The sequence below is a fragment of the Hyla sarda genome, chromosome 4 (genome assembly GCF_029499605.1).
Source record: "Hyla sarda isolate aHylSar1 chromosome 4, aHylSar1.hap1, whole genome shotgun sequence".
NCBI lineage: Eukaryota > Metazoa > Chordata > Amphibia > Anura > Hylidae > Hyla > Hyla sarda.
In genome coordinates, this window is record NC_079192.1 from 117,405,472 (window position 1) to 117,423,746 (window position 18,275).

An 18,275-nucleotide genomic window follows, 5' to 3' on the forward strand; every position below is an offset into this window, starting at 1 on the left:
AACGCTTTCACTGGCACGATGGCAACAAGATCCGGCAAGGAAGTGCAGGGGAAGTGAGGTGATATAGGGAAGTGCACAGGTGAACACACTAATTGGAACCACTGCGCCAATCAGCGGCGCAGTGGCCCTTTAAATCGCAAAGACCCGGCGCGCGCGCGCCCTAGGGAGCGGGGCCGCGCGCGCCGGGACAGGACCGACGGAGAGCGAGTCAGGTACGGGAGCCGGGGTGCGCATCGCGAGCGGGCGCTACCCGCATCGCGAATCGCATCCCGGCTGGAGGCGGTATCGCAGCGCCCCGGGTCAGTGGATCTGACCGGAGCGCTGCAGTGAGGAGAGTGTAGCGAGCGCTCCGGGGAGGAGCGGGGACCCGGAGCGCTCGGCGTAACAGTACCCCCCCCTTGGGTCTCCCCCTCTTCTTAGAGCCTGAGAACCTGAGGAGCAGACTTTTGTCTAGGATATTGTCCTCAGGTTCCCAGGATCTCTCTTCTGGACCACAACCCTCCCAATCCACTAAAAAAAAAGTTTTCCCTCTGACCTTTTTGGATGCCAGAATCTCTTTGACGGAGAAGATGTCCGAGGAGCCGGAAACAGGAGTGGGGGGAACAGATTTGGGAGAGAAACGGTTGATGATAAGTGGTTTAAGAAGAGAAACGTGAAAGGCATTAGGAATACGAAGAGAAGGAGGAAGAAGAAGTTTGTAAGAGACAGGATTAATCTGGCACAAAATTTTGAAGGGACCAAGATAGCGTGGTCCCAACTTGTAGCTAGGGACACGGAAGCGGACATATTTAGCGGAGAGCCATACCTTGTCTCCAGGAGAAAAAATGGGAGGAGCTCTTCTTTTCTTATCCGCGAACTTCTTCATGCGTGATGAAGCCTGTAAGAGAGAATTTTGGGTCTCTCTCCATATGATGGAAAGATCACGAGAAATTTCATCCACAGCGGGCAGACCAGAGGGCAAGGGGGTAGGGAGGGGGGGAAGAGGGTGACGGCCGTACACCACGAAAAATGGGGATTTGGAGGAAGATTCAGAGACTCTGAAGTTATACGAGAATTCGGCCCATGGTAGAAGATCTGCCCAGTCATCCTGGCGGGAGGAAACAAAATGTCGTAAATAATCACCCAAGACCTGGTTAATTCTTTCTACTTGTCCATTGGATTGAGGATGATATGCAGAAGAAAAATTTAATTTAATCTTGAGTTGTTTACAGAGAGCCCTCCAGAATTTAGACACGAATTGGACGCCTCTATCCGAGACGATCTGCGTAGGCAACCCGTGAAGACGAAAAATGTGTACAAAAAATTGTTTAGCCAACTGAGGCGCTGAAGGAAGACCAGGAAGAGGGATGAAATGTGCCATTTTGGAGAATCGATCAACGACCACCCAAATAACAGTGTTGCCACGGGAAGGGGGTAAGTCAGTAATAAAATCCATACCAATCAGAGACCAAGGCTGTTCGGGGACAGGCAGAGGATGAAGAAAACCAGCGGGCTTCTGGCGAGGAGTCTTATCCCGGGCACAGATAGTGCAGGCTCGCACAAAGTCCACAACATCCGTCTCCAGAGTCGGCCACCAATAGAAGCGAGAGATGAGTTGCACAGATTTCTTGATGCCCGCATGACCTGCGAGATGGGAGGAGTGACCCCATTTGAGGATTCCGAGGCGTTGGCGTGGAGAAACGAAGGTCTTTCCTGGAGGAGTTTGCCTGATGGAGGCTGGAGAAGTGGAAATCAGGCAGTCAGGAGGAATGATGTGTTGCGGAGAGAGTTCAACTTCAGAAGCATCCGAGGAACGAGAGAGAGCATCGGCCCTAATGTTCTTATCGGCAGGCCGAAAGTGAATTTCAAAATTAAATCGGGCAAAGAACAGAGACCACCTGGCCTGGCGAGGATTCAGCCGTTGGGCAGACTGGAGGTAGGAGAGGTTCTTGTGATCGGTGTAAATAATAACTGGAAATCTTGATCCCTCCAGCAGATGCCTCCATTCCTCAAGTGCTAATTTAATGGCTAGAAGCTCTCGATCCCCGATGGAGTAGTTCCTCTCCGCCGGAGAGAAGGTCCTAGAAAAAAAACCACAAGTAACAGCATGCCCGGAAGAATTTTTTTGTAGAAGGACAGCTCCAGCTCCCACTGAGGAGGCATCAACCTCCAATAGGAAGGGTTTAGATGGGTCAGGTCTGGAGAGCACAGGAGCCGAAGAAAAGGCAGACTTGAGCCGTTTAAAGGCGTCTTCCGCTTGAGGAGGCCAAGACTTGGGATCGGCATTTTTTTTGGTTAAAGCCACGATAGGAGCCACAACGGTAGAAAAATGTGGAATAAATTGCCTGTAATAATTGGCGAACCCCAAAAAACGTTGGATAGCACGGAGTCCGGAGGGGCGTGGCCAATCTAAGACGGCAGAGAGTTTGTCTGGATCCATTTGTAGTCCCTGGCCAGAGACCAAGTATCCTAGGAAAGGAAGAGATTGGCATTCAAACAGACATTTCTCTATTTTGGCATAGAGTTGATTGTCACGAAGTCTCTGAAGAACCATACGGACATGCTGGCGGTGTTCTTCTAGATTGGCAGAAAAAATCAGGATATCGTCCAGATATACAACAACACAGGAGTATAAGAGATCACGAAAAATTTCATTAACAAAGTCTTGGAAGACGGCAGGGGCGTTGCACAGGCCAAAGGGCATGACCAGATACTCAAAGTGTCCATCTCTAGTGTTAAATGCCATTTTCCATTCATCCCCCTCTCTGATGCGGATGAGATTATAAGCACCTCTTAAGTCCAGTTTGGTAAAGATGTGGGCACCTTGGAGGCGATCAAAGAGTTCAGAGATGAGGGGTAGGGGGTAGCGGTTCTTAACCGTGATTTTATTAAGACCGCGGTAGTCAATGCAAGGACGTAGAGAGCCATCTTTTTTGGACACAAAGAAAAATCCGGCTCCGGCAGGAGAGGAGGATTACGGATAAAGCCCTTTTTTAAATTTTCCTGGACGTATTCAGACATGGCAAGAGTCTCTGGGGCGGACAGAGGATAAATTCTGCCCCGGGGTGGAGTAGTGCCCGGGAGGAGGTCGATAGGACAATCATAAGGCCTGTGAGGAGGTAGAGTCTCAGCTTGTTTTTTGCAAAAAACATCCGCAAAGTCCATATAGGCCTTAGGGAGACCGGTTACAGGAGGAACCACAGAGTCACGGCAAGGGTTACTGGGAACCGGTTTTAGGCAGTCCTTGGAACAAGAGGGCCCCCAACTCTTGATCTCCCCAGTGGACCAATCCAGGGTTGGGGAATGAAGTTGAAGCCAGGGAAGTCCAAGGAGAATTTCAGAAGTGCAATTGGGGAGGACCAAAAGTTCAATCTTCTCGTGATGAGATCCGATGCACATTAGAAGGGGCTCCGTGCGGAAACGTATGGTACAGTCCAATCTTTCATTGTTTACACAATTGATGTAGAGGGGTCTGGCGAGACTGGTCACCGGGATGTTGAACCTGTTGACGAGAGAGGCCAAAATAAAATTTCCTGCAGATCCGGAGTCCAAGAAGGCCATAGTAGAGAAGGAGAAGGCAGAGGCAGATATCCGCACAGGCACAGTAAGACGTGGAGAAGCAGAGTAGACATCAAGGACTGTCTCACCCTTGTGCGGAGTCAGCGTACGTCTTTCCAGGCGGGGAGGACGGATAGGACAATCCTTCAGGAAGTGTTCGGTACTGGCACAGTACAGGCAGAGATTCTCCATGCGGCGTCGTGTCCTCTCTTGAGGTGTCAGGCGAGAACGGTCGACCTGCATAGCCTCCACGGCGGGAGGCACAGGAACAGATTGCAGGGGACCAGAGGAGAGAGGAGCCGGGGAGAAGAAACGCCTCGTGCGAACAGAGTCCATATCCTGGCGGAGCTCCTGACGCCTTTCGGAAAAACGCATGTCAATGCGAGTGGCTAGGTGAATGAGTTCATGTAGGTTAGCAGGGATTTCTCGTGCGGCCAGAACATCTTTAATGTTGCTGGATAGGCCTTTTTTAAAGGTCGCGCAGAGGGCCTCATTATTCCAGGATAATTCTGAAGCAAGAGTACGGAATTGTACGGCATACTCGCCAACGGAAGAATTACCCTGGACCAGGTTCAACAGGGCAGTCTCAGCAGAAGAGGCTCGGGCAGGTTCCTCAAAGACACTTCGAATTTCCGAGAAGAAGGAGTGTACAGAGGCAGTGACGGGGTCATTGCGGTCCCAGAGCGGTGTGGCCCAAGACAGGGCTTTTCCAGACAGAAGGCTGACTACGAAAGCCACCTTAGACCTTTCAGTGGGAAACTGGTCCGACATCATCTCCAAGTGCAGGGAATATTGGGAAAGAAAGCCACGGCAAAACTTAGAGTCCCCATCAAATTTATCCGGCAAGGATAGTCGTAGACCAGAAGCGGCCACTCGCTGCGGAGGAGGTGCAGGAGCTGGCGGAGGAGATGATTGCTGAAGCTGTGGTAGTAGCTGCTGTAGCATAACGGTCAGTTGAGACAGCTGTTGGCCTTGTTGCGCAATCTGTTGTGACTGCTGGGCGACCACCGTGGTGAGGTCAGCGACAACTGGCAGAGGAACTTCAGCGGGATCCATGGCCGGATCTACTGTCACGATGCCGGCTGGCAGGTAGTGGATCCTCTGTGCCAGAGAGGGATTGGCGTGGACCGTGCTAGTGGATCGGTTCTAAGTCACTACTGGTTTTCACCAGAGCCCGCCGCAAAGCGGGATGGTCTTGCTGCGGCGGTAGTGACCAGGTCGTATCCACTAGCAACGGCTCAACCTCTCTGGCTGCTGAAGATAGGCGCGGTACAAGGGAGTAGACAGAAGCAAGGTCGGACGTAGCAGAAGGTCGGGGCAGGCAGCAAGGATCGTAGTCAGGGGCAACGGCAGGAGGTCTGGAACACAGGCTAGGAACACACAAGGAAACGCTTTCACTGGCACGATGGCAACAAGATCCGGCAAGGAAGTGCAGGGGAAGTGAGGTGATATAGGGAAGTGCACAGGTGAACACACTAATTGGAACCACTGCGCCAATCAGCGGCGCAGTGGCCCTTTAAATCGCAAAGACCCGGCGCGCGCGCGCCCTAGGGAGCGGGGCCGCGCGCGCCGGGACAGGACCGACGGAGAGCGAGTCAGGTACGGGAGCCGGGGTGCGCATCGCGAGCGGGCGCTACCCGCATCGCGAATCGCATCCCGGCTGGAGGCGGTATCGCAGCGCCCCGGGTCAGTGGATCTGACCGGAGCGCTGCAGTGAGGAGAGTGTAGCGAGCGCTCCGGGGAGGAGCGGGGACCCGGAGCGCTCGGCGTAACAATGGCTTGTGCCGAGCCGAGGTGGAGAGTGCCAAGCCGTCATTTCTTTGCAAAGAAGGCAGTACCAGCCCTGCACAATTTTGTGGAACAGAAGGTTGGCCAGTCCTTGAGCCTTTCGGTGTGTACCAAAGTGCATGTTGGAATTTCCTCTATATGTTGGACCGACTGTACGAACAGAGAAAAGCCATCACTGATTTCATGATGATCCAAGCGGATAGGGGTACTCCTAGCTCACACGTGACACCTGCCATTTGTTCAGGCCCTTTGAGGAAGCCACATTATTAGTAAATCGCCAGAATTACAGGATGAATGACATCATTCCACTTCTTCATTTCTTACAACACATGTTGGAAACGATGGCTGGTCAGGGCACTGGAGACGTGGCGCCTACAACTCACATACACATGAGCCCTGTGGGGGCTGAACTGGATGATGGGGAGGGTCACAATGGAGCACAGTTTAGGTTTCACCAAATGGACAGTTTTTCTAGAAATCTGACAGGAGAGGAGGAGCAGGAGCAGCCAGAGGAGCTAGAGGGTTAAGAGTAAGGCGAGACAGAGGACCCAAACCCACCGTGGCAGTATGCAGTGGAGATGGAGGCAGGAAGTCCCTCAAAGTCACTTGCACAAATTACACGATGCATGCTCACTTGCTTGCGTAGTGACAGCCAAATTGTCACCATTCGTCAGCGGGATGACTTCTGGATCTCCATCTTATTGGACCCTCGCTACCACCACAAATTAGTGGACTTTTTTACACCCACTGAGAGGGAGTACAAAGTGACCTACTACAGAGGCATCCTATGTAGTCAGTTGACCGATGCCTATCGGCGCCATCATCCATCCTCTCACAGGTCTGCATCGGGGGGCCAACTGCGCTCACCTTCCACTGCCATGGCTGCTGGGGTGGGGTGGCAGGAGTAGTACCAGCTCCATCAGCAGCCTGAGTCCACAGTCGCTGATGAGTAGCTTTCTTCACCTGTAACTCATCATCAGCAGGTAGACCAGGAGCAGGACCTAAACCAGCAGGTGGTGGCATACCTTGACATGCTCATGCCAACACACATTGAAGATCTGTTGGACTTCTTGGCAGCCAAACTTGATTTGTGGCTGCAACTAGCAGAGTTTGCCCTGGAAAAGCTGTCCTGCACGGCCAATAGTGTGCCATCAGATCGTCTGTTTAGTGCGGCGGAGGCCATAGCCACCCCAACGAGAACTCGTCTGTCCACGCAAAAAGGGGAAAGACTTACCATTGTGAAGATGAATCAGGCATGGATCAGCCAGGATTTCCAACCACCAATGCCTGATGCATCAGAGTAGATTGACCATGGTGCCACACCAACACTTTACAAAGATGGATAGTGCCAAACAGATTGAAGGCGCTGCTCCCCAGTTACAAACATTGCTCCGAATTTTTATCGCAAATATCGCAAATTCGTGAATTTGCGAACATATTCGCTATATATTCAAAATTGTGAATATTAGTTTTTCCTGCACATGCGCATATTCGCATATGTGAATATTTGCATATTCCTTCTTTTTACTTGAATGATGCAAATACACTTGTCAGAGTTTATCAACAACATCCCTAGCAACCAATAGTAAAGTTGCCCACCCCATCACTGTTTTCTTGCTCAAATACACGAAAATGCTAATATAGTACAAATATTAGTCTATATATTCTCGAAATATCGCAAATTTGAATATGGCCAATGCGACTCATCACTACTAGCTACCATAAATATTCAATTTCAATTTCAAAATTCTTCTTTTAATCATAGGGATTGTGATGCCCTAGGGTCTCCTCATGCTTGAACCAACTCAAGGCTGTGCTATTCAGACACTATGTGGTCTCCCCATACTGCCACAAACTCCAGGCAATCATTTAGCCACTATATGGTCTCCTCATACTGATGCCATCTCCAGGCTCTGTCATTGTGCGGCCATGTGACATGTGAGTCCTTGTTTGATTTGGTAATTTGTACCCACACGCTGGGGCCCGGGACACTAAAACTTGGGAGTTAAAATTTCTATAAAAAAAATCCTCAATTTCAATTTAAAAATCTTAAATTTAAAAAGCTTAAATTTCAATGATCTCCTCATGCTTCAGCCACCTCCAGGCTGTGCCATTCAGACACTATATGGTCTCCCCATGCTGCCACAAACTCCAGGCAGTCATTCAGCCACTATATGGTCTCCTCATATTGATGCCACCTCCAGGCTCTGTCATTGTGCTGCCATATGAGATGTGACTCCTTGTTATAGTTGGTCCTTTGTACTTACACGCCGGGGCCCGGGACACTAAAACTTAAAATTTCAATTTCAAAATCCTCAATCCTCCACCGCGTGACCCCGCATTATATCACGGGCGCAGGACGTACAGGAGTTAATGCAGGTCCCACAGCTCCAAGCATGGAGCAGAGTGTGCTCCATATTAGGAGCAGTAGTACCTGCAGTTAAGGACAGATCACAGCGGGTGTCACTCCTGACATCCACTGGATCGCCCTGTATAATTGATAGATGCGGGCGGCTCTTCCATGGTCCCCTGCACTGCCGTGTATATACCTATGATTCATATTTCCCGCAGGCAGTTGTGATTGGCTGGAACCATCTGGCCATTCACAGCTTTCAGTGGGAAATATGAATCTATGATGTAAAGAACTTTGCATTGCAGAATATAGTGCAGGGGACCAGAGCGGCCATGCCGCCAGCTTCTATACATTATATAGGAGGATTGCAACGGGTGTCAGAAGTGACACCCAGGGCGATCTGTCTTTTTTCCATGCTGGGAGTAGTAGTACTACCTAAAAATGTAAAAAATAAAGTGAAAAAAGTGAAAAATAAAGTGAAAAACATACACACTTTATTAAACACATTATTAAAATACATTACTAATAAAATGTTTAACAAAATTACTTTTTAAAAATATATTATTTTTACATTTAAATGGGCCTTTTCTATATTTTTATTATTGTTGGCTGCAGATTGATTCCTGTCCAAAAACTAATAAAAATTCCGTTATAAAAAATATACATTTCGTTCAATACAATTTTTTCCATCCTTTTTTTATTTTTTTAATTTTTTTATTTATTTATTTTTAATTTTTTTTATAAAAAAAAGGGTATCTCCATCCCTTTTTTGGATCGCTCAAATCCAAAAAAAGAACAAAAACCACCTGCAAAAATGCCAAAGTTAAAAACCACATGGCTTTCTTCCTGGAATTTTTTTTCACTCCCATAGTTTTCTATGGGAGGAAAACACCAAGATTTTCCCGAAAAAAAACACCAGAGTCTCAACAAGAGGTCGTTTTTGAAAAACGACAAAAGGATAAAAAGAAAACGCCAAACTGAAAAATACCAAGTGGATATGGCATTTTGCAGTTCCCTATTGACTTGCAGCTAACATCTGGCCACAGCGTTTTTTCACAAAACCTAGCCTTAAGGGTGACTACTATCCAGCTTGTAATATTGCAGGATGTTGCACCTAAACTGAATTGACCCAGGAGTCTGTGGAAAGCTGCAATGCAATCATATGGTTTTTAGTGGCATTTGGATGAAATGGATTATAGTGTTACCGTCCTATACTCCATGGGAGAGATTTATCAAAACCTGCGGAGAGGCAAAGTTTACCAGTTGCCCATAGCAACCAATTAGATTGCGTCTTTCATTTTTCACAGGCCTTGTTAAGAATGAAAGAAGCGATCTGATTGGTTGCTATGGGCAACTTGTCAACTTTGCCTCTCCACAGGTTTTGCTAAATCTCCCCCCATGTGTGTAAACATGGTTTCATACAAGCAAACTACTGGGAAAAATTAAAAGCGGGGCCTAAGCAATGAAATATTGTACCAAAAACACATTCATTCACTCAATATAGAAGGCAAGGTGCAGAGAGCTGCATTGCCAAACTTTGAAACATTAAACACATGTGCTCCCATATACACACACAAAATATTTACATACATATATAGTTATTAAATATAGTAATAATGCCCCAACAAAGTAATAATGCCTCCTTTGTATATCCTAGAAAGTAGTGCCCTCTTCATGCTCCATTGAAAATAAGAAATAAAAGTGGCCCCTTTATTATGTTAAAGCATACCTCTTTTCAATAGTGAATCTGCTGCTGCCCCATGTGCCCCTGAAACTGCACCTACTGTGCTGCCCAATACTCACAATTAGAATACAGCCTGATGCAGATAAAATCTTTATTAGTGGATTAGACAACAGGTAGGTTTCCACTATGTGAATAAATAAGTTATCCAAAATATAAGCATACGTATTAGATCATGCAAATACGTCAACATTTTAGCCTTTACTGAGCTTTGATCTCGGCACACAACCTGTGGTAGGCGTTTGTCATGATGTCCAACTCCCATCCTTAAGACTGCCACTCATGGCCCCCCCTTTGTCACAATTCCTGCTCCTCATCTTTCCCACATAGACTGTCACTCGTGGCCTCCTTCTCCTCTTTCTCACTAAGACTGCTCATAATGGAACCCCCTCACATCAGACTACTGCTCATGGACCGCCACACAGGTTTTAGCTTAGCCCTATCTCCAAAATACAGTAAACATTTCTCCTCGCGCCAGGGGTCAAGTCCTGGAAAAAAAAGTGAGGGAACTCACCCATGATTTCCACTCAAGGGCTGGTCCTGCAGGACTCTTGCTAATGGGAATTGTTACGCCGAGCGCTCCGGGTCCCCGCTCCTCCCCGGAGCGCTCGCTACATCCTCGTAATTGCAGCGCCCCGGTCAGACCCGCTGACCGGGTGCGCTGCGATACCTCTCCCAGCCGGGATGCGATTCAGGATGCGGGAGGCGCTCGCTCGCGATGCGCATCCCGGCTCCCGTACCTGACTCGCTCTCCGTCGGTCTTGTCCCGGCGCGCGCGGCCCCGCTCCCTAGGACGCGCGCGCCGGGTCTCTGCAATTTAAAGGGCCACTGCGCCACTGATTGGCGCAGTTAGCTTAATTAGTGTGTTCACCTGTGCACTCCCTATTTATACCTCACTTCCCCTGCACTCCCTCGCCGGATCTTGTTGCCATCGTGCCAGTGAAAGCGTTTCCTTGTGTGTTCATAGCCTGTGTTCCAGACCTCCTGCCGTTGCCCCTGAGTACGATCCTTGCTGCCTGCCCCGACCTTCTGCTACGTCCGACCTTGCTCTTGTCTACTCCCTTGTACCACGCCTATCTTCAGCAGTCAGAGAGGTTGAGCCGTTGCTGGTGGATACGACCTGGTTGCTACCGCCGCTGCAAGACCATCCCGCTTTGCGGCGGGCTCTGGTGAATACCAGTAGCAACTTAGAACCGGTCCACCAGCACGGTCCACGCCAATCCCTCTCTGGCACAGAGGATCCACCACCTGCCAGCCGAATCGTGACAGTAGATCCGGCCATGGATCCCGCTGAAGTCCCACTGCCAGTTGTCACCGACCTCACCACGGTGGTCGCCCAGCAGTCGCAACAGATAGCGCAACAAGGCCACCAGCTGTCTCAACTGACCGTGATGCTACAGCAGCTACTACCACAGCTTCAGCAATCATCTCCTCCGCCAGCTCCTGCACCTCCTCTGCAGCGAGTGGCCGCTTCCGGCCTACGATTATCCTTGCCGGATAAATTTGATGGGGACTCTAAGTTTTGCTGTGGCTTTCTTTCGCAATGTTCCCTGCACTTGGAGATGATGTCGGACCAGTTTCCTACTGAAAGGTCTAAGGTGGCTTTCGTAGTCAGCCTTCTGTCTGGGAAAGCTCTGTCATGGGCCACACCGCTCTGGGACCGCAATGACCCCGTCACTGCCTCTGTACACTCCTTCTTCACAGAGATTCGAAGTGTCTTTGAGGAACCTGCCCGAGCCTCTTCTGCTGAGACTGCCCTGCTGAACCTGGTCCAGGGTAATTCTTCTGTTGGCGAGTACGCCATCCAATTCCGTACTCTTGCCTCCGAATTATCCTGGAATAATGAGGCCCTCTGCGCGACCTTTAAAAAAGGCCTATCCAGCAACATTAAAGATGTGCTGGCCGCACGAGAAATTCCTGCTAACCTGCATGAACTTATTCATCTGGCCACCCGCATTGACATGCGTTTTTCCGAAAGGCGTCAGGAGCTCCGCCAGGATATGGACTTTGTTCGCTCAAGGCGTTTTTTCTCCCCGGCTCCTCTCTCCTCTGGTCCTCTGCAATCCGTTCCTGTGCCTCCCGCCGTGGAGGCTATGCAAGTTGACCGGTCTCGCTTGACACCTCAAGAGAGGACACGACGCCGCATGGAGAATCTGTGCCTGTACTGTGCCGGTACCGAACACTTCCTGAAGGATTGTCCTATCCGTCCTCCCCGCCTGGAAAGACGTACGCTGACTCCGCACAAAGGTGAGGCAGTTCTTGATGTCAACTCTGCTTCTCCACGCCTTACTGTGCCTGTGCGAATATCTTCCTCTACCTTCTCCTTCTCTGCTATGGCCTTCTTGGATTCCGGATCTGCAGGAAATTTTATTTTGGCCTCTCTCATCAACAGGTTCAACATCCCAGTGACCAGTCTCGCCAGACCCCTCTACATCAATTGTGTTAACAATGAAAGATTGGACTGTACCGTGCGTTACCGCACGGAACCTCTCCTAATGTGCATCGGACCTCATCACGAAAAAATTGAGTTTTTGGTCCTCTCCAACTGCACTTCCGAAATTCTTCTTGGATTACCGTGGCTTCAACGCCATTCCCCAACCCTTGATTGGTCCACAGGAGAGATCAAGAGCTGGGGTACCTCTTGTTTCAAGGACTGTCTTAAACCGGTTCCCTGTACTCCCTGCCGTGACCCTGTGGTTCCCCCTGTAACCGGTCTTCCTAAGGCTTATATGGACTATGCTGACGTGTTTTGCAAAAAGCAAGCTGAGACTTTACCTCCTCACAGGCCTTATGACTGTCCTATTGACCTCCTCCCGGGTACTACTCCACCCCGGGGCAGAATTTATCCTCTGTCTGCTCCAGAGACTCTTGCTATGTCTGAATACATCCAGGAAAATTTAAAAAAGGGGTTTATCCGCAAATCCTCCTCTCCTGCCGGAGCTGGATTTTTCTTTGTGTCAAAAAAAGATGGCTCCCTACGTCCTTGCATTGATTACCGCAGACTTAATAAAATCACGGTAAAGAACCGCTACCCCCTACCTCTTATCTCAGAACTCTTTGATCGCCTTCAAGGTGCCCACATCTTTACCAAACTGGACTTAAGAGGTGCTTATAATCTCATCCGCATCAGGGAGGGGGACGAATGGAAGACTGCATTTAACACCAGAGATGGACACTTTGAGTATCTGGTCATGCCCTTTGGCCTGTGCAACGCCCCTGCCGTCTTCCAAGACTTTGTTAATGACATTTTTCGTGATCTCTTATATTCCTGTGTTGTGGTTTATCTGGACGATATTCTGATTTTTTCTGCCAACTTAGAAGAACACCGCCAACATGTCCGCATGGTTCTTCAGAGACTTCGAGACAATCAACTTTATGCCAAAATGGAGAAATGTCTGTTTGAATGCCAATCTCTTCCTTTCCTAGGATACTTGGTCTCTGGCCAGGGATTACAAATGGACCTAGACAAACTCTCTGCCGTCTTAGATTGGCCACGCCCCTCCGGACTCCGTGCTATCCAATGTTTTTTGGGGTTCGCCAATTATTACAGACAATTTATTCCACACTTTTCCACTATTGTGGCTCCTATCGTGGCTTTAACCAAGAAAAATGCCAATCCCAAGTCCTGGTCTCCCCAAGCGGAAGACGCATTTAAACGTCTCAAGTCTGCCTTTTCTTCTGCTCCCGTGCTCTCCAGACCTGACCCATCTAAACCCTTCCTATTGGAGGTAGATGCCTCCTCAGTGGGAGCTGGAGCTGTCCTTCTACAAAAAAATCCTTCCGGGCATGCTGTTACTTGTGGTTTTTTTTCTAGGACCTTCTCTCCGGCGGAGAGGAACTACTCCATCGGGGATCGAGAATTACTGGCCATTAAATTGGCGCTTGAGGAATGGAGGCATCTGCTGGAGGGATCAAAATTTCCTGTTATCATATACACCGATCACAAGAATCTCTCCTATCTCCAGTCTGCCCAACGGCTGAACCCTCGCCAGGCCAGGTGGTCGTTGTTCTTTGCCCGTTTTAACTTTGAAATTCACTTTCGCCCTGCCGACAAGAACATTAGGGCCGATGCCCTCTCTCGTTCCTCGGATGCCTCGGAAGTAGAGGTCTCTCCGCAACACATCATTCCTCCTGACTGTCTGATCTCCACTTCTCCAGCCTCCATCAGGCAAACTCCTCCAGGGAAGACCTTCGTTTCTCCACGCCAACGTCTCGGGATTCTCAAATGGGGACACTCCTCCCACCTCGCAGGCCATGCGGGCATCAAAAAATCCTTGCAACTCATCTCTTGTTTCTATTGGTGGCCGACTCTGGAGACGGATGTTGTTGATTTTGTGCGGGCCTGTACTGTCTGTGCCCGGGATAAGACTCCTCGCCAGAAACCTGCTGGTCTCCTTCATCCTCTGCCTGTCCCCGAACAGCCTTGGTCACTGATTGGTATGGACTTTATTACAGACTTACCCCCATCCCGTGGCAACACTGTTGTTTGGGTGGTCGTTGATCGATTTTCCAAGATGGCACATTTTATTCCTCTTCCTGGTCTTCCTTCAGCGCCTCAGTTGGCAAAACAATTTTTTGTACACATTTTTCGTCTTTACGGTTTGCCCACGCAGATCGTCTCGGATAGAGGCGTCCAATTCGTGTCTAAATTCTGGAGGGCCCTCTGTAAACAGCTCAAGATTAAATTAAACTTCTCTTCTTCTTATCATCCCCAATCCAATGGGCAAGTAGAAAGAATTAACCAGGTCCTGGGTGACTATTTACGGCATTTTGTTTCCTCCCGCCAGGATGACTGGGCAGATCTTCTACCATGGGCCGAATTCTCATACAACTTCAGAGTCTCAGAATCTTCTGCTAAGTCCCCATTTTTCGTGGTGTACGGCCGTCACCCTCTTCCCCCCCTCCCTACTCCCTTGCCCTCTGGTTTGCCCGCTGTGGATGAAGTGACTCGTGATCTTTCCACCATATGGAAAGAGACCCAAAATTCTCTTTTACAGGCTTCATCCCGCATGAAAAGGTTTGCCGATAAGAAAAGAAGAACTCCCCCCATTTTTGCGCCCGGAGACAAGGTATGGCTCTCCGCTAAATATGTCCGCTTTCGTGTCCCCAGTTACAAACTGGGACCACGCTATCTTGGTCCTTTCAAAGTCTTGTGCCAGATTAATCCTGTCTCTTACAAACTCCTTCTTCCTCCTTCTCTCCGTATTCCCAATGCCTTCCATGTCTCTCTCCTTAAACCACTCATCATTAACCGCTTCTCTCCCAAACTTGTTTCTCCCACTCCTGTGACGTCTTCTCCGTGAAGGAGATTCTGGCCTCCAAAACGGTCAGAGGGAAAAAATTCTTCTTGGTGGATTGGGAAGGCTGTGGTCCAGAAGAGAGATCCTGGGAACCTGAGGACAACATCCTAGACAAAAGTCTTGTCCTCAGGTTCTCAGGCTCCAAGAAGAGGGGGAGACCCAAGGGGGGGGTACTGTTACGCCGAGCGCTCCGGGTCCCCGCTCCTCCCCGGAGCGCTCGCTACATCCTCGCAATTGCAGCGCCCCGGTCAGACCCGCTGCGATACCTCTCCCAGCCGGGATGCGATTCGCGATGCGGGAGGCGCCCGCTCGCGATGCGCATCCTGGCTCCCGTACCTGACTCGCTCTCCGTCGGTCTTGTCCCGGCGCGCGCGGCCCCGCTCCCTAGGGCGCGCGCGCGCCGGGTCTCTGCAATTTAAAGGGCCACTGCGCCACTGATTGGCGCAGTTAGCTTAATTAGTGTGTTCACCTGTGCACTCCCTACTTATACCTCACTTCCCCTGCACTCCCTCGCCGGATCTTGTTGCCATCGTGCCAGTGAAAGCGTTTCCTTGTGTGTTCCTAGCCTGTGTTCCAGACCTCCTGCTGTTGCCCCTGACTACGATCCTTGCTGCCTGCCCTGACCTTCTGCTACGTCCGACCTTGCTCTTGTCTACTCCCTTGTACCGCGCCTATCTTCAGCAGTCAGAGAGGTTGAGCCGTTGCTGGTGGATACGACCTGGTTGCTACCGCCGCTGCAAGAACATCCCGCTTTGCGGCGGGCTCTGGTGAATACCAGTAGCAACTTAGAACCGGTCCGGTCCACCAGCACGGTCCACGCCAATCCCTCAGTCACTTCTCCATTCATATATATTACTGATCATTTGCAGCTGTTGTAAATTCACAGGCATTTTTACCTACTTTTATTAATGAATGATCCTCCTTGGATGTGTCTGGTCCTGTTAGTGGCTGACAGGCGATGATTCTCCTGCTGATATATTCAGAGTCCTAACTCTAGTCCAGACTGCTGGGAGACTGCCCTGACTGGTGGCATCTCTTCCTAGCTTGACCCACTGGAGTCTTTCACTTTTTTGTGCAAACTGCAGTCACTACAGGCCTTGCAATAAAGATACATTAGCAGTGATTTTGCCGCAATTTGCTCAAATCTTGTGTGCAATTTGCTTATTGTAACATTTAAAGAGGAGGGTGGTTGCAGTGATAGGCCCCCATTTAAAAAAGAAAAAAATTGGTCCAGGCCCTGATAGCAGTACAACCAGTATTGCCCTAATGGTGGCCCTGAATGGGGGCAATTGCCACCCTAATATACAGATTCTGTCCTAATACCCCATCTTCATTATCCTGTCCTCATATCTCAACCTCAAATTCCACTTTCATATCCTGTCCTCATATAACATCCCCAAATCCCAACCTCAGATGGGGCTCAGTCAGAGGCGTAGCTTGTAGCTTCGGAGCCCTGATGCAAAATCTGCAACAGGGTCCCATATGCCAATTATTGTACTACTCTCTTATGGGGCAGATGTGCTTTGAGGCCCCCTTTGGCCCCAGGTACCCAATGTGACTTCTATCTCTGCTTCCTATAGCTACACCCCGGGGCTCAGTCGTGATGAAGAGATTGTAGGCCGGGAATAGTAAGATGGCATGGCTTTGCGGGGGTGTGGCTTGTAAATCAGGCTGAAACATTCCAGAGATGCAGAGCTTGTGGGGCTGAGCTGTGATGAAGAGATTGTGGTTGAAGGACCTGTGATGTGGGTGAACCTATGGAAAATTATGTTTTTGGCCTAGAGCTGAAACAAAAAAGGGGCTGCAATTAGAAGTGGCTTGGCTTGTGGAAAGTGTGGCTGGTGAGAGGGTTGTCAGGATTCGACAGGCTGGAGGTGGATCCTCTGTGTCAGAGAGGGATTGGCGTGGACCGTACCGATGGACCGGTTCTAAGTTGCTACTGGTATTCACCAGAGCCCGCCGCAAAGCGGGATGGTCTTGCAGGGGCGGTAGCAACCAGGTCGTATCCTCCGGTAACGGCTCAACCTCTCTGACTGCTGAGATAGGCACGGTACAAGGGATTAGGCAAAAGCAAGGTCGGACGTAGCAGAAGGTCAGGGCAGGCAGCAAGGATCGTAGTCAGGGGCAACGGCAAGAGGTCTGGAACACTGGCTTGGGACATACAAGGAACGCTTTCACTGGCACAATGGCAACAAGATCCGGCAAGGAAGGGAAGGGGAAGTGAGGTTATATAGGGAAGTGCACAGGTGAATACACAAATTAGAACCAGGCGCCAATCAGCGGCGCGCTGGCCCTTTAAATCGCAGAGAGCCGGCGCGTGCGCGCCCTAGGGAGCGGGGCCGCGCGCGCCGGGACAGTACAGACGGGGAACGAGTCTGGTAAACGGACCGGGATGCGAATCGCGAGCGGGCGCGTCCTGCATCGCGGATCACATCCCGGCTAGGGACATTATCACAGCGCTCCCGGTCAGCGGGTCTGACCGGGGCGCTGCAAACAGGAAAACGCTGCGAGCGCTCCGGGGAGGAGCGGGGACCCGGAGTGCTCGGCATAACAAGGGTGTAGCTTGCAAACTAAACAAACAGACTGATCAAGAGATGTAGAGCGGAGCTTGTGGAGTAAAGTCCTGGAAGTCCCACAGACTTGCATGGGACTTCAGACAAAAACCCTGACCTCGCAAATGCATATGGCTTATGGTTAATTTAGCTATCCTTTCCTATTTTTAGAGGACATATAAATACCATGGCCCTCATTTACTATTCTAAACTCGACTTGTTTTGTCTGGGTTTTTTTTGGCGCATCTTTGTCTGCGACATGTCGCAGACATCGTGCGCCAGTCTGCGACACGATGCAACATTTTTTCTCGACGGACCCGATGTGGATTCTCCCAAACCCGAAAAAGGGGCGTAATTTGACATTTCTGAGCTTTCCCACGTATTTATAAAGGTTTCCAACCCCAATATGTTGAATTGTTGTGGATTTTTTCCCAACAACTCAGAGGAGTTGGAAACCAAAACCAACAAAACCCACGTGCGACAAACAGGATGCGACATAATAATAAATACCAGGGGAAAAAAGCAGTCGGGTAAGAAAGCAAGATAGACTTACAACCCGATTTTCTAAGTAAATGAGGGCCCATGTGTACCAAGTGTCATATTCATATTTTGTTTACAACTGCTCTGAGCTGTTGGATTTTCCAGGGCTCAAATCCACCACATTTTATGTAGGAACATTAGAACATATGTTGGGATTTTCCGAAACTATTTGGGACACGCCCCTTTTGTCAAGATTGCTCCTTTTCCCATAGGCCACACCCTTTTTCATGTCTTAAAGGAATATTGGAGATGGGTTCTGAGAAGTCTTGGGTTCTCTAGGTGCAGCAGACTGTCACAAATTGAGTTGCATGCAGCATGCAACACATTTTGGGTGCACAACCAGAGGAAAAACTGTCAGGTACACTATAGTAAATGAAGGCCATTAAGTTTTATAGGTCGTAACAACTTTGTACACTTAAACGGGATCTGTCTGTTTTTGGATATGAACTAATCTGCTGACAGTG